The sequence below is a fragment of the Dromiciops gliroides genome, chromosome 1 (assembly GCF_019393635.1).
Source record: "Dromiciops gliroides isolate mDroGli1 chromosome 1, mDroGli1.pri, whole genome shotgun sequence".
NCBI lineage: Eukaryota > Metazoa > Chordata > Mammalia > Microbiotheria > Microbiotheriidae > Dromiciops > Dromiciops gliroides.
In genome coordinates, this window is record NC_057861.1 from 391,428,531 (window position 1) to 391,445,169 (window position 16,639).

The window sequence follows — 16,639 nt, forward strand, 5'->3', positions numbered from 1 at the left end:
TTCTCATCCCTTATAACTCTAATGCATATTTTTCCTCATGAATCCTTCAGATGGAATTTGCCCAGTATGGTGGAAGGTTTCTCCTAGTTCTGATGGCTTTCCAACTATGCTAATTTAGTACCCAGATTCTGCTGTTCTTTTTCTGGTCATTTGGAATGAAGAAAAGGATACCATATAGACATGTATGTACACACGTATAATTTGTAGTGTACTGATAATAGATGGCATCTGTTTTCTGAACCAGAAAACAACAAAAAAATTTCACCATTGTTATCTCATCATAAGTAATCACCCTTAAAATTGAGATTATCAATAAAACTTGAGAAGAAAGACTGCTGATAGAGAGGGAAACAACATTTTTATATAGAATTACTGCATCTGGACATCTGCCACTGGTAACTTTGGATAGGTTGACCCACTCCTGAAATTCTTCTCCTGACAGTTAGTTGTGGTTCACCCCAGGTGAACCCCATATTCCTCCTTTGAGTATTTATTTGTGACATCAATTATTTAAATGTCCCCATCTCTTCCAAATGTACCTACGGTAGAAAAGGGAAAAAGAATGAAAGGCCCCATATACCTAAGAGGAGTCACTGTTTTCCTGTTTTTACAATAAATGAGAGCCAGAGCTGGTACTATCAATACCCAAATCTAAATTAAAAGTCATATCAGCATCTCTAAGAGCACAAGCTGCATCTGCAGGATAAGAAAGAAAGGAAATAAAAGGAGTGAAGTGAAAAGAAAACTGGCATTTGTTTCTTTATTGGGCTATGGGCTTTGTTAGCAATTGGTGCTGGTATAAAGAATCATGTCTGGCAGGCACAGATGATAACCAAGGACTTCAGGGTTTATTCAGAGCCATGTATAGCAACAAATTTAGATTCCTTAGCTAGTCAGGAGTCTAGGAAAGTAACACATACTTTCCTTTATACTAGTGATTTTGATTTTTTTTTTTTTGGAATCATGACAAGTAGCCAACTTCTTGATTTATGAGCTACCCTTCTCTCCCTCCCTCTCTCCCTCTCTCTCCAGAAAAAAAAGCATTTTTCTCAGGTGAAATCAAATTACATTCCTGCAAATAAACTAGTAATTTAAATGTAACAAGCAAGATTATTTAAATCATTAATCTACAACACTGTTACATGCAGTATATAGAATTCCACTGCTCAAAAGTCATCTATAACTCTCCATTCCTTCCTAAATAAAGACCAACCTCTTTAACCTGACATTTAGAAGCTTCCACAGAATTCTGGCCAAATCATGTGGAACACAAATCAAACAGAATGGAGGATTTGACATTTTCTCCAATGTTCAGAACTTCTCAAGACTCTCCAAAATATTAATTATGCACAAGAGATAGAACAAGTGAAGGTATGTCTCCATCGTCTGAGAGGCTGACTCTTAACAAGGCAAAAGAAAATTATGAAAATCCAGGAAAGTTAAATTCTAGTCCATAATATACTAACTCAGCATTCCCTCCCCTACTAGTTGCACATTAAGAGTAGATAGAGGGGCAGATAGGTGGTGCAGTGGATAAAACACCGGCCCTGGATTCAGGAGGACCTGAGTTCAAATCCAAACTTAGACACTTGACACTTACTAGCTCTGTGACCCTGGGCAAGTCACTTAACTCCCATTGCCCCACCAAAAAAAACAAAAACAAAAAGAGTGGATAGAACAACCTAATCCTAGTACTTGTGCTCTGGATTATACTCAACAATTCCTTTGCTATTGCAGAAGTCTCTTCACAGCTGCTCCCACTTCATTTGTGTGTGTGTGTATGTGTGTGTGTGTGTGTGTGTGTGTCTCTGTCGCTCTCTGTCTCTGTGTCTCTCCCACCCTCCCTCTGCCATTCCAAGACAACAAGCAATATGTCAACTCTTACACACACACACACACACACACACACCATGTGGAGAAGTTTTGGAGACAAGCAAGCAAGAAGTTTATTCTGCCTGTGCCATATACAACAGTGCTCATATTGAAAACTAGAGAACAGAGAAAATTGGGGCAGGACACCTGTATATGTGTGGTACTTCACCAGATATGAGTGAAAGAAAATTAGCATCCAGCTGAAACCAGTTCTATCTTCTTAAACTCACTTTTTTTTGGTGAGGCAATGAGAGTTAAGTGACTTACCCAGGGTCACACAGCTAGTAAGTATCAAGTGTCTGAGGTCAGATTTGAACTCAGGTCCTCCTGAATCTAGGGCCAGTGTTTTATCCACTGTGCCACCTAGCTGACCTCACCCCCCCCCCAAACTCATTTGGAGCAGAAAATAAGGCTAGTTAAAAAGTGAATTCCCAGTATGAGAGGAAACCAAGAAAAATTTGAGATATAGCCTTCAGGGATCCACCATTAAAAGGGAAGGAGTCAGAAAGTGAACAATAGGAGAACATAAAGAAAATAGATTGAACTTACCAAAGATAAAGAAAACTTTTCTTAAAACATTGAAGACAAACAGATAAACCAGCAGGGAAGATTTTCATAAGAGAAGGGGGAATGTGGCCTCTAGATCACCTAAGTAAGTTAAAATATCACTGAAAAACATCGAAATCAACAAAGAAAGATGAATCAACACCTGAATCAGAGTATTCACAAGAGAATATGGGAAAAGAATAAGCATTTATATAGCATCTACTATATGCCAGGCACTGTGCTAAGTACTTTTACAAATATCTAATTTGATTCTCACAATAGCCCTGGGAGGTAAGCACTATTATTATCCGTATTTTACAGTTGAGGAAACTATGACAAATATAGGTCAAGTGACTTGCCCAGGGTCACATGGCTAATAAGTATCCAAGGCCTCATTCAAACTTAGGTCTTCCTGACTAGGTCCAATACTCTATCTACTGCACCATCAAATGCCTCTGCATGAAACCATGGCATGATTTTCTAGACTGGTTTGATAGAGAAATAAGTCATCAAAGCAGAGTTGATATCCTTCATAGCAGAAATAATTGCCAGAATAGAAAAACTTAAATCTTTAGAGGTATATCTCACCAAAGAAACAAAAAAGAGGAAAGCTGATTGGGAATGCAAATACTTAGAAATGAAGGGCAATTTGGAAGAAGAAAAGCAAAAAGCAATAATGTTAAAAAGAAAATAAGATCTTTATACAAGCAAAACAAATTGAAAGCAAATTGATCTAAAAAACTACCTCTAATTTTCCCAGAAGAAGATGACAAGTAAAAAAAAAATCTTAACAGTATAATGCAAAAAAATAAATAAATAAAAAATAAAGGTATAAAAATAAAAGGGGCAGCTAGGTAGAGCAGTGGATAGAGCACCGGCCCTGGATTCAGGAGGACCTGAGTTCAAATCAGGCCTCAGACACTTAACACTTACTATCTGTGTGACCCTGGGCAAGTCACTTAACCCCAATTGCCTCACCAAAAAAAAAAAAAAAAAAGAAAGAAAGAAATAATAATAAAGTGTATAAATAAATAAATAAAACAGTGTAATGCAAGAAATCATAAAATAAAATTGTTCAGCCTTTTCAAACTGTCTGTTAGATATCTTGATCTGGATCTCCCAAAGACATATTAAACTTAAGTTGTCAAAAACTGAACTCATTATATTTTCTCCAAAACTCATTATCTTTTCTCCAAACTTCTCTATTAATATTCAAGGTATCACTGTCCTCCCAGTCATCCAGACTTGCAACATAGATATTATTCTTGAGCCCTATCTCTTATCCACCTACCCATTGCTTACCTGATATGTTGCTAAGACCTATCGCTTTTTACCTTTGTAATATCTCTTGCATGTGCCCCCTTCTCTCCTCTAACACTGTCACCATCCTGGTATAAGTCCTCATTACATCATGCATGAACTTTTGCAATAATCTACTGGTTGGTCTCCCTGCCTCAAGTTTCTTCCCACTCCGGTCCATCCTCCACTAAACTGTCAAAGTGATTACCATGAAGAACAAGTCTGAGCATGTTAGTCCCTTGTTCAATAAACTCCATTGACTCCCTGTTACCTCCAGGATCAATTATAAAATTCTCTATTGGGCATTTAAAGCCTTTCAAAACCTACCCCCCAAATTTCCAGTCTTCATCCACTTTATACACATTCCCCTCTACATACTCTGCAATCCAGTAATATTGGCTTCCTTGCTATTCATTGAAAAAGACACTCTATTGTAACAATTGGAGTGACACCACCTGCTGGAGAGTTACTGTAGGAAAGCTCCACCACAAGGAGAAGGCATCTGAGGGCAAGCCATGCGACTCTTCTTTGGAGTCAGGAAGTGACATTTGCTAGTGGATACTGTCTATCAAAGCTACCAGCCAATTAGCTTGGAGAGGTGTATGCGTGTGGACAGGATGTTCCCGGTTTCACAGGAGGCTTGTGGGATGAAGAAGGGGTGGTTCTCTCTCTTTCGTTAGGACTCTCATGGAGAGTAGAGCAGAAATGCGGGTTCCCTGAGATAGACAGCTGAATCTAGGCCTCTTTCTCTCTCTTCACCAAGTAGAATTTATTGGCGACCACTCATTGGATATTTTAGACAGACTAGCTAGAATTTTAGCCCCTTACACTATCTTCTAACTGTAGACATTTTCACTGGCTGCCCCTCATACCTGTAATTCTTTTCTTCATCATCTCTGCCTCTTGGCTTTCTTCAAGTCTCAGATAAAAGTCCATCTTCTATAGGAAACCTCTCTTCATTTCTACCTAACTACATCCCTCATCGTTTTGGATGATCATTTCAGTTCTAGAACTCATACTTCATCAGAACCTTCTTCCCCTAAGGGGACCTCCTAGAACCTCCATTTAAAGAGGGAGACCTGGCCAGCCATCTCTTCAGTTCTCATCAGACTACATTCCTTTGGAAGTCTCTATTATGCTGTCCCACCCCTCTTTTCAGCTGTTTTCTATGATTAGAAAGTAAGTTCTTTGAGAGGACTGTCTTTTGCCTTTCTTTGTATTCCCAGGCCATAGTATACACATAATAAGTGTTTACTGACTGAATTTTAATTCTAAGGCCTTTCCCTTTGCTCACAGTTCCTCCCCCCAAACTTCCCCCCTTTTAAGAAAAACTCTAATTCAAATAGTAAGAAAATAAAGCAAAGAATAACAGAGCTTACTATACCTTGAATTATCCAGTTACATACAATACCCACCTAATACTTAAATTACATCCCCATACCACCCTAATTGCTGACATCCTACAGACCCTTTAAGTTCTATCTCAAATACCATCTCTTCCATGAACTCTTCTCTTGGTCTCTAAGCTTGGAGTAATTTTTCTCTCATCTCACAAGACTTTCTATGCATATATTTATATTCTAATTTGTTACATTTATCTCTGGATATGCTTTATCTCCCAAATAAGATCACAAGTTCTCAAAAAATATATATTTATCTTTAGATTTCCTACAGCATATAACAAAATAACATAATATCACCTTTTTTTTTTTAATCTGGATGTGTGATTTCATTGATATAAGGAATTCCTAGTAAGGAAACACCTTGTGCCAATGAAAGGTATTTTGCAACTTTGAATAGTTGCCTGGGGCAACTGAGAGATTAAGTGATTTGCCCCAGAGTTATACAGTCAGTATGGAAGTGGGGGGGGGAGGGGGGAGCTAGATAGTGCAGTGGATAGAGCCCTGGCCCTGAAGTTGGGAGGACCCAAGTTCAAATCTCACCTCAGACAGTTACTAGCTGAGTGACCCTTGGCAAGTCATTTAACCCTAATTGCCTTAAACATCCAGGACCATCTCCAATCATTCTGATATGTATCTTGCTACTGGACCCAGTTGACTCTAGAGGAGAGAGTGAGGTTGGTGACTTTTCATACCCCTGCTTCACTTAAATCCAATTCACTGAAAGTCATGACATCAACCCAATGTCATGAAATTCTTCAAGAAAAAAGGATAGGGGCATCTAGGTGGCACAGTAGATAAAGCACCAGCCCTGGATTCAGGAGGACCTGAGTTCAAATCTGGCCTCAAGCACTTGATACTTACTAGCTGTGTGACCCTGGGCAAGTCACTTAACACTCATTGCCCCACAAAAAAAAAAAAACAAAAAAAAAAACAAAGGATAAACAACTAATGAGTCAAAGGAAGGACTGGAACCCAGGTCCTCCTGACTCTTAGACTAGCCCTATATGCATTACTATGCCAAGCTACTTTTCATTAAAGGAAAAACAAACAAAAAGCAACAACAATAATAAAAACCCTACAACCAACTTACCATTCTCTGGTTTTCAAATCTTTTTTTGCTATCATGTCCTGCATTGGATTTCTTCAGACATTCTTTTATGAGCATATTACCCTGTACTTTCCTTAGTGTCCTTCAGTCCATTTTTGCTCACTCATTCTCCAAATCACTTTGAATTCTAGTCAGCTTCTTAGGCACTGCCCAATCTACTTAATACTGTGTCATGTGCAAATTAAAGATATCTATCCTCTATCCCACTATACAAGGTAATGAACATAAGAAATATAACTGGGATGAAGGTGGTCCCTAAAGAAACACTTCACACCACATTCTCCCAAGGTTGCCAACATATTAAATGTCATAACACCCTTACCAAAGACTTTTGGCTAAAGTCATAGGATTTAGAGCTCTGGAATGCTCTTAGAGATCATTGGGTACAATCTACTCCCCCATACTTTACACGTAAAGAAAATAATACCCAATAAAGTTAAGTGACTTACCCTAGGCCACACAACCATTGAGTAGTAGAGACAAGATTTGAATGCAGATTCCAAATCGGGTCATGAGTATCCTTTTTCCAGATTCTAGTCCCTAAAATTCAGAATTCTTCTAGTTTCGAGAAGATATAACAGAAGCTGTGGGATACTTTTTTACTCCCCCAAAAAGGATTGTTAAAGAATACATGAGCTGGAGACGGACTTCAGTGAGGTTCCTAAGTTTGTTTGTCCATATGCCCTCTGGTTTGAGTTACAGCTCCACAATACATCATAGGATATCAGGTGGTGTTCACTTTGAAATGGAAAAAAATTGGAAAGCACTATGAGATAATAATGTTTAGTTAATACTTTAAAATTTGCAAAGTATTTCATGTATATTTTCTTGTTTCATTCTCATGATAAGCCTATGGAATAGGCATTATTATTGTCCCATTTTATAGATGAAGAAACTAAGGCTAAATTCACTAAGAAAGGTTCACTAAGTTGGGCCAGGTTACACAGGGATTCAGACCCATGTGACTCCAAATCTAGCATTCTCTCCACTAGGCTTATATCTGAGGCTATTTATAACATTTTGCTTTTATGCTTCTGATATAGAATCAGCATTGACAGGAAGTTGTTGGCACAGTGTTCCATATGGTTGACAGGAGACTGCTCTGTGTGTATTCCAATTACATTCATCGCCTTCTGTGAATCGTCCAGCTATGCACATTAAGAGTTGTCCATCATTTTAGGGATTCAGATACATTCTTATACATTCATTTTTGTGCAAATTTTTTTTATTTTTTTAAAACAGAAAATTTAATTATAATTGGAAATAGAACCCTACAGATTTTTACTGCATTTCTTTGGGCTACTGTTGCAAACAGATTCAAATGCTGGCTCTTAGGTGTTGGTGAGGATGGAAAAAGCTGGTGGAAAGTATAGGGTTAAAGTTTTTTAAAATATACCAAAGCTGAAAGACCATGGTAGCCAAGGAGTGCCACCACTTGGAGAGTGGTGACAAGACTGGAGAACATTATGTGGATAATTATTCATTCAACATATGCTTCACAATGGAACAAAGTGTTGTGGATGCTTTGTCATTTAATATTATATTCAAAGCCCCAAGAAGCATTGAATCTGGTAAGATTTATTGATGTGACAAAATCCTTTGGTAGAAAAATGAGAACAATGTAAATTAGAAACACAAGAACAAAGGGACTCGGGTCAACCTGAATCTCTTATTCCCACCAAGGTTAATTAGACCTTCATGACATTCCCATCTAGGAGTTTTGCCTCCATTTAAAGCTGAGCTCAAGTGCTACCTTCTGCCTAAGGCTTTTCCTGGTCCCCTAATTATTAGGGTGTCCAACCTAAAAATCACATTGTCTATGCAAGCTGGGTTTAAGCCACTTTGCATAAGACTTTCCTCATTGGTGGAAAATAATTATTTAATGCTCTCTGTATCTGTATGCGGGGTCAAGTTGGTAAGAGCCTGGGAAAGGAGGGATCTTTGTTCTTCTGGCTTGAAGCTTCTAGAGCTAAGACAATTGTTCCAGATTCTCTTCAGGGAGACAGCCTTAAAGGGAGAGAAAGTTTCAGGAAGTAGTCAACATGTGGAGGAGCTGGGACCTTTATTATGTCTCTATACCCAACTTACCCTATACTATCACCTCTGGAGGAAGGGCTTGCTGAGTCCTTTTCAGGGCTGCTCATCCACCTTTGGCATCCACCTGTTACCCAACTCTCACCTATGGCTCCAACAAACTGTAGCATGCACAGCAACCACACCCCAGTAAAAACCAGCAGATGGGCTAAACCAGGTTAAGGGTAACCAACAAGCCTCAAACATATCGATGGGTTGGTGGGTGGGAGTGATCTACCCCAAGCATGTGAAAACTTCCCCCAGTGGAATGGGTGGATAAGAACAATTTGTTCCAAAGTCCAGGAAGGCAGCTGAAGCAGGTACTGCGGAGTGCTAAGAGCTTGGTCAGACACCAATGATGCCAAGGTCATCCACTGCAACCCATGCCATAGGCAGTCTTCTTGATTTTTGTCTTGCCACTGGTCTTCAATAACTCAGGAAGAGAGAGTGAAGCTGACAACTTTGTGCAACTCTGCCTCACTTAAATCCAATTTACGCTCAAGTCATCACCCCATGATATCACTGGCCCTCTTAAAATGAAGGATGAACAACAACAACCCCTATCTTACCATTCTAGAGACTTCAAGAAATTTCTCCCTGATTGAGATATGAGAGTCACCTTCTCTCTTATGGCTGAGCTAAGATACCTTGCTTGCAGAAGTAGAGCTCAGTCATGCTGTTTAATGCTTGCTATATTCTAAAGTCTGTAACTTCTCTGATTTCTATTTGCTATCAGCTGAAGAAATGAGTCTGTTTACTATTCACCATGTGACTGACATTTGGGAAAAAAGGAAAGGAAAGGACTTTGGATATATAACTTGAGGCACACCTTCCCTGTTAAGGGACAGCAATAAGGAGCACAACTTGAAATAAAAATTATTTCCCCTAGAATAACAATAGTTGGGGAGAGAAACAGACATATTTCTAGTCTGGTACTCCCTCTCTCAGGAGAGCAGAGTGATTAGTCTCATGAATGCAATCTCCTGCTCCCTTCTGACAGGAATCAAAATCTCTCTTGGAGAGGGAGTGGGTAGAAGACACTCTAACAATATCTGTTTTACTTCTCTCTGAGAGCCACATCCAGATAGACCTACATAGAAATATAAAACCCACATGGTCGGTATATACATGCTACTTGTGTAACATGTGCATATACATAAATACACAGATATGTTTATTAATTGAAGCAATATGGATAGAAAACTGATCTCAAGGCCACAAAGATCTAGGTTCAATACATACCTCTCACACAGTCTGATTGTGCCCCCTCCGCCCCCGCGTAAAGCACTTAACTTCACAGTCCTATAAACTATAGACTTTAAAACTATAAGCTCCAGAGAAGTTGCTTTGGTAGGAGAAGTTTCCACAGCTGGGAATTCCCTCCAGCAATAAAATCACAGGTTCTGTCTCCTGTATTTTAATTTACTTGTCTGTATCTATTTTGTTTTCTCACAGTAAAAAATAAGTTCCATGAGGATGAGGACTACTTTGTTTGTATCCCCAGCACCTGGCATGATTTTTGACACACAGTAAGTGCTTAATAGATGCTTGTTGAATTGAATTGATTAATTATTAAATAACTTTTTGTGCCCTTTACTTAGGAAGAGGTTTTTGAGAAAAGTTCCATTGCAAAGATGGAGAAAATAGAGCCCTGGGAACCTGTGATGATCAAAGCCAATCAAGAGTCATTTGTCTAAACATTTCCTTGTTCACATATATATTTGGCTTAATAATTGAGGCAGATGGAAATCAGGACTTTAAGTGATGGAAAAGGACAAAATGGAAAAGCAGAGTTGATATGGATGCTTTGTAGCTGTGTGATTTGGGGCAACCTCTGCCTCAGTTTCCTCAGCTATCTTATGAGGATCAAAAAAGTACTTACATCCATTTGATATTGTGACTGAGGAATAAATAAGATAATATCTGTAAAGTACTTAGCACAGGGCCTGGCACATGGTAGGCACTGAATAAGTGCTTATTTTTTTCTTTTGTTAAAGTATATTGTGGCAGGCTTTGTTTTTCTGGCTAGAGGTCAGACTAGATGAGCACTGAGGTCCTCTCTGACTATGAAATTCTATAATTCTTTGAATTTCCTTAGCTAGCAGTAGTGGGAACCTTGGGGTAAAGAGATTATGTTGATCTAGCACCAGATCATCCCAAGAAGGGAAAACACTGGATGTAGTTATGTCCTAGATTTCAGGGGGAAAGCTGTTAATATGGTTAGAGAAAAAAAAACATATATTAGTTCATTACCAAAGATCCTAAAACAGAAGAGGGATGGTGTGAGAAAAATAAAGGCTTTGGGGGGGACCCAGAGGGCCCCGAATTGAGGGAACCTTGCCTGACCTCTTTTAAGGCCAGTCCATAGTCAGTAAAGTTGGAGCTCGGACTCTAAACAGAGACAATAGAGATTAGAACCACACCTACCTGAGAATTTTGCCCTCAGATGGTCTGTCTTTCACAGACCTTGAGCAGCAGGGCCCTGCTCATTTTGATATGGAACACCCTCAAGACATGCCAATCAATGGATTTGAATATTACTGGCCAATTAGCTTAGGTCAAGGTGCAATGACCCGTCCCTACCTGAGAGAGGATAAAATCCTGGGAGAGAGATCTCTCTCTCTCTCTCTCTCTCTCTCTCTCTCTCTCTCTCTCTCTCTCTCTCTCTCTCTCTCTCTCTCTCTCTCTCTCTCTCTCTCTCTCTCTCTCTCTCTCTCTCTCTCTCTCTCTCTCTCTCTCTCTCTCTCTCTCTCTCTCTCTCTCTCTCTCTCTCTCTCTCTCTCTCTCTCTCTCTCTCTCTCTCTCTCTCTCTCTCTCTCTCTCTCTCTCTCTCTCATGCTGGAGGGAGCAGCCACGCATTCCCCCTGCGTCTCCTCTCTATCCTAGGTAATGTAGGGCTTCTAAACTTTCCGAGCCATGTGTTCTCTCTCTCTTTTTTTTTTTTTTTTTTTTGCAGGGCAATAGGGGTTAAGTGACTTTCCCCGGGTCACACAGCTCCTCCTGAATCCAAGGCCAGTTCTTTATCCACTGCACCACCTAGCTGCCCCTCATGTGTTCTCTTTTTACTAACATTTAATAAATGCTTAATGCCAAAGACTGCTGCTATAGTCTCTAATTTATAAGTAGCAATATATTAGAAACCCCAGTTAAGTTCCCCAGTATCTTAGGACAGGGAAAGGCATCCCCGATATATTTCAAACTACACAATGGGAGACTTAAGAATAACCACCAAGGATTCCAATGAGAAAGAAAAGGATGGCATCATTACCATTCAGAAAACTCAGATATGAAAGTTCCTCTGCCAACAAAATAGAAGCACATACTTTGATGAAGCTATAAAGGTGTGTAGCAAATGAGAAATAAGAATATAGTCAGGGAAAAAACCCTTATATAAGAATGATCAGTAGAGGAAACTATCAAAACACCAACACAGATGAAATATATGGGTGCTGATTGGGAAAAAGGAAACAGCTGGAGCCTGCTCAATGGCTGATTCATCAGCTGGCTTTCTCTTCCTTTGAATGGCAGAGAACCAAGAAATCCTAGTTCTAAGCAAGTCTTGGAGTGCATGGTGAGCACTGACCCCTTCTCTCTGCTACCACACAGTAGGTTATCAGTGAATCGGAGCTGGTAGGCTCAAGAGTTAGGAGGCCTGCAAGGCCTAGGAGCTAAGAAGTTCTTCTCATCGAATTTTTTTCAATCTACTTGAGTGAGTCACTATAGCTCCCTTGAAGCCTATTCTTTAAAACTGGGTGTTATAAAGCACTGGCCCTGGATTCAGGAGAACCTGAGTTCAAATCCGGCCTCTGACACTTGACACTTACTAGCTGTGTGACCCTGAGCAAGTCACTTAACCCTCATTGCCCCACAAAAACAAAAAACAACAACAAAAACCTTGATGTGTCCATGAAGCTAACTGGGTGGCCATGAACCTGTGCCATATCTATATTTTCCTAGTAGAATGGAAGCAGCCCACAGAGACCCTTAATATTTCAATTAATCCTAATATCCTAAAAGGATTTTGTTGAGTTTTTTTCTGTTTTATCTCATTTTATTGCAATCTTTTGCTTTTGCATCACTCTCATCTCTAGCTATACCCCTCCCTTACCCAGTGAGCCATCCTTTCAAACAAAAATTTTAAAAGAAAGAAAAAAGGCAGTTCAGCAAAACTAACAATATACCAATGAATCATGTCTTATGAGATATGTAACATTCCACATCCATAGTCTCCTACTTCAACTCTTTATAAGGGTCAGGCTTACTCATTATAATTACACAGTGTTCAGTTTCATTGTTCATTCTGTTTATATCGTATTTGGTATGTACTTTTTATTGGTTCTGCTTACTTCACTCTTTATCAGTTTATGTAGAGTATTCCCACATTTCTCTAATATCTTCATATTCATTGTTTTCTATAGGACAGCAATTTCAGTTATTCATAGACCATGGTTGGTTTAGCCAATTCCCAATCAACTGGCACCTACTTTGTTTCCTATTTTTGTTTTCAGAAAAGGTGCTACTAACAATATTTTTATGCCTTTGGGATCTTCTTGAAATTATTCATTAGTGAAACCAACTTTCTCCTTTGATTGTCCTGCTTCATTGTGAGAGTAGAGAATACTTAGAACAGATTCATTAAGTTCAAATCATGTCTGTCCTTTTTTGACAGGCTTGCAAATCGGGAGAATGTTCTAGATCAGGAATTCTTAATCTGTGATCCATGATCTCTGAAAAAGTTCATGAATAGATTTCAAGGGATCATTGAAATTGGATAAGAAAAAAGTACATTTTCACTTCTATATAATTGGTTTTCTTTGAAAGCCTATGTATTTTGTTTGATGCATTAAAAACATTATTCTGAGAAAGGCTGTAGAGATTTCACCAAACTGATAAAGGAGTCCATGGCACACAAAAGGGGAAGAACCTCTCCTCTACACAAAATATATTAATACTTGAAAAAAAATATATTTGGCACAGTCTCTAAAAGCATCCTTAAGAACAACATAGAAAATTGTGAGCTTGATCACTAAAGATTCCACTCAATAAGTGTTAATTAATGGATCAATGTCAACAAGAAGAGAGGTCTCTAGAGATATAACACAGGGATTTGTGCTTGGCCCTGTTTTTTTGTTTGTTTGTTTTGCTTTGGTTTGGTTTGGGGTTTTGTTATCACTTCCTTGTATCTGAGCTCACAGCTCAATTATCCCCAACTCACCGGGTAGGGGGAGTGTCCAGCAAAGGGTTGCTATGAAAGGCCATTTCCTTCAGACTGTGTCTTTGATTGAGACAAATGATTAACAGTCAGTTTATCCTTCTCATGCTTCCTAGCCTGGCACTGCAGTTGGTCCCAGCTCTGGCTCTGTAAAGGTTGCCCCTGGCCTCCTACCACACTCATTTGATGATCCCCTTGGATATGTTTGTTTCCAAGATGACTGGCTTTGGTCTTTTGAACTACTTAACCAATTACTCTCTGGGATCTTTGGAGTGGGGCATTGTGGTTGTGCCCTCCTCCCAAATGACTGACTCTCTCCACCCATGAATTATCTGAGCATCTCTGACATATTTTGATTCCCTCCATTTCCCATAGGGGGAAGGGATAAAAACAATCTAAAATGAGAGCATAAAAAAACATTTTTATCAGGTTTGTAGAAGCTGGAAGGGATAGTTAATATTTTAGAATCAGGAGTCAAAGATAACTAACAGCAACCCATAAAAGGAGGCCAGATCAAACAACGTAAAATCTAATAGGTACTTATGTAAAATCCTCCATTTAGATTTTTTAAAATCATCTATCTGCACAAGTGTCAGATGCTTCCTGTTGTGTATTGTCTTCCCCTATTATCCCTCGTGTTGTCTTTCTTTTTATGTATTTGTATCCCTAGCACTTATGTTTATTGACTATTGACTATGGGAAAAAATGTTCAGTAAGCACTATTTATGTAAAAGACTGGTGGTTTTAGTAGGCAGAAAGGTCAATATGAGTCAACAGTGGTATGTGGCCACCAAAATAAAATTAATAAAATAAAAGCATAGGGTCCAGAAAAAAGGGAGATGATAGACCCATTATATTCTACATTGCTCAACAAATCAATCGACAAACATTTATTAAGAGTCTACTATATGGTAGGCACTATGTTTGGCTCTGCATATTTCACATATGTAATAAAATATATGCTTTGTAGTATATTTTATTATATATTTAATATATTATATGTAATATATTATAAAGCATATGCTATGTAGTACATATTTACATGTGATATATTACAAAATGTTTTATTATATAGTACATAAATATTATAAATGCCATATATTTGTATGTGAATATTCCATATTTAATACATTGTATATTTGTATTTTTATAATATATTATGTAGCACATAATATAAATATCAGTGAGTATGTATGTATATACAAACTAAGCAGACAAGGAAAGGCCACGTGCTTCATTTATTAGGCGGTGAGGTGTTTTGGGGTTTTTGTGTGTGTGTAAGGCAATTGGGGTTAAGTGACTTGCCCAGGGTCACACAGCTAGTAAGTGTTAAGTGTCTGAGGCCAGATTTGAACTCAGGTCCTCCTGACTCCAGGGCCAGTGATCTATCCACTGCACCACCTAGCTGCCCCAGTTGAACTTAGTCTTGAAGGAAACCATGAATTTCAGGAGGATCCCTAGAGGAAGAAAGATGGGTGTTCATTTCAGGAGTGATAAGTGCAAAAGCATGAATTAGATATGAAGTAGGGTGTATGAAGAGCAATAAGAAAATCATTTTGGCTAAACCAATGAGTTGGTAGAAGGGAATAATATGCAGGAAAAATAATGTGGGACAAGTTGCAAAGATCTGCAAGTCTGTAAATGTCAAGCAGGGGACTTGATATTTGATCCCAGAAGTAATAGGAAGTCACTGAGGCTTAGTAGGGGAGAAAGAGAGCAGAAGAGGGTGACATGATCATAGAAGTAAAGATTGCAAAAAACAGATTGATTAAACTCCAATCATGCCTGTCCTTTTTTACATTAATTTGTATGCAAATCACTTTTGTGGCTGAGTAGAGAGTGAACTGGAGTAGAAGAGAGATGAGTAAAGGGGACAAACTAAGAGGCTACAGAAAAATTCCAAACTAGAGGTGATGAGGAGCTAAAGTAGGATGGTGGCCTTGTGTGTGTGGAGAAGGGGTTATATACACAAAATATGGTGATGGGGTAGAAACAATAATATTGGCAAGTGAAGTGAATAAGAGTGAGAAGCTAAGAATGACACTGAGGTTGTGAACTTGAGTGACTGGAATGATGGTGGTGCCCTTCAAAAGAAATAGGGAAGTCCAGAAGAGGAATGGGTTTGGCAGTCATGCAATAATCCCCATTCTTCCTGGTTCTCCACTCTCCAACTTAACTTCATAAGTACTGGCACCACCACGTGATGTTATAATGGGTTTTGTGTTTTATTGAAGGTACTGAACAGGGACCTCCTCCTGCCATGGACTAGAACAATGGTTACAAGTATGGGAAACAATAATGGTGGTGATATGTCTGAGCCCAGAGGATAGGTCTCTTTCTGAAGACAGAAATTTAAAAAGTGTGTCCATAGCACACCTAGCTGAATCCTCTCCAAGGAGACCAAAGAGTTTAATCCTAAGAATTCCAGGTCCCAACTCTCTGTGGATGCCTACACAGTGATCTATAAGCAATGGTTTACTTGAACTCCAAAATCTCAGCCATTAAAAATCAACATTCATGTAGTCTGGATCCTCAACTGTTAGAGATTGTGTTTTGGCATATTGTAGCCAATTGGGCTTTTGGTTAATATCTTTAGCACCACATGCAGTGTTATTCTTTAGGCATAAAGATAAAACTGGTACCTGTGTCATTTTCTCTTTATATGGATATAACATATATAGGGGTCATATGGATATTGTTTTGGGGAAAGAACTTTTTGACAAGGTTAAAAAGGACAGATATATCTAGTTCCTTTGTTCAGGGATGCAGATTTCCCTAATAAATCCATGTAGTGTCTATCATAATCACTGAATTGATTAAAACACTTCCAAAAGGTCGTTGTCATTACTTTGAAAGAATTTCTCTTTCAAAATAAAGAGCTGTCTCTGACTCAAATTCACTCCATGCTTTCCTTAGAAAAGTGGTTTTTTTTCCTTTTACATCTAGTTCACAGAAATCAACCCCAAGCTTCCTAGTATTTTATACAGCTCAATGATTCTCGTCTTAAATTTAGATCACATTTCTTAATGGTTCACTAAAAGAGTTGAAAAATGCTATTGTTATTTCAATTGATGCTGATTTCCTAAAAGGAATAAAAAGAAAGAAGCACTTGTTAGGCACTATACT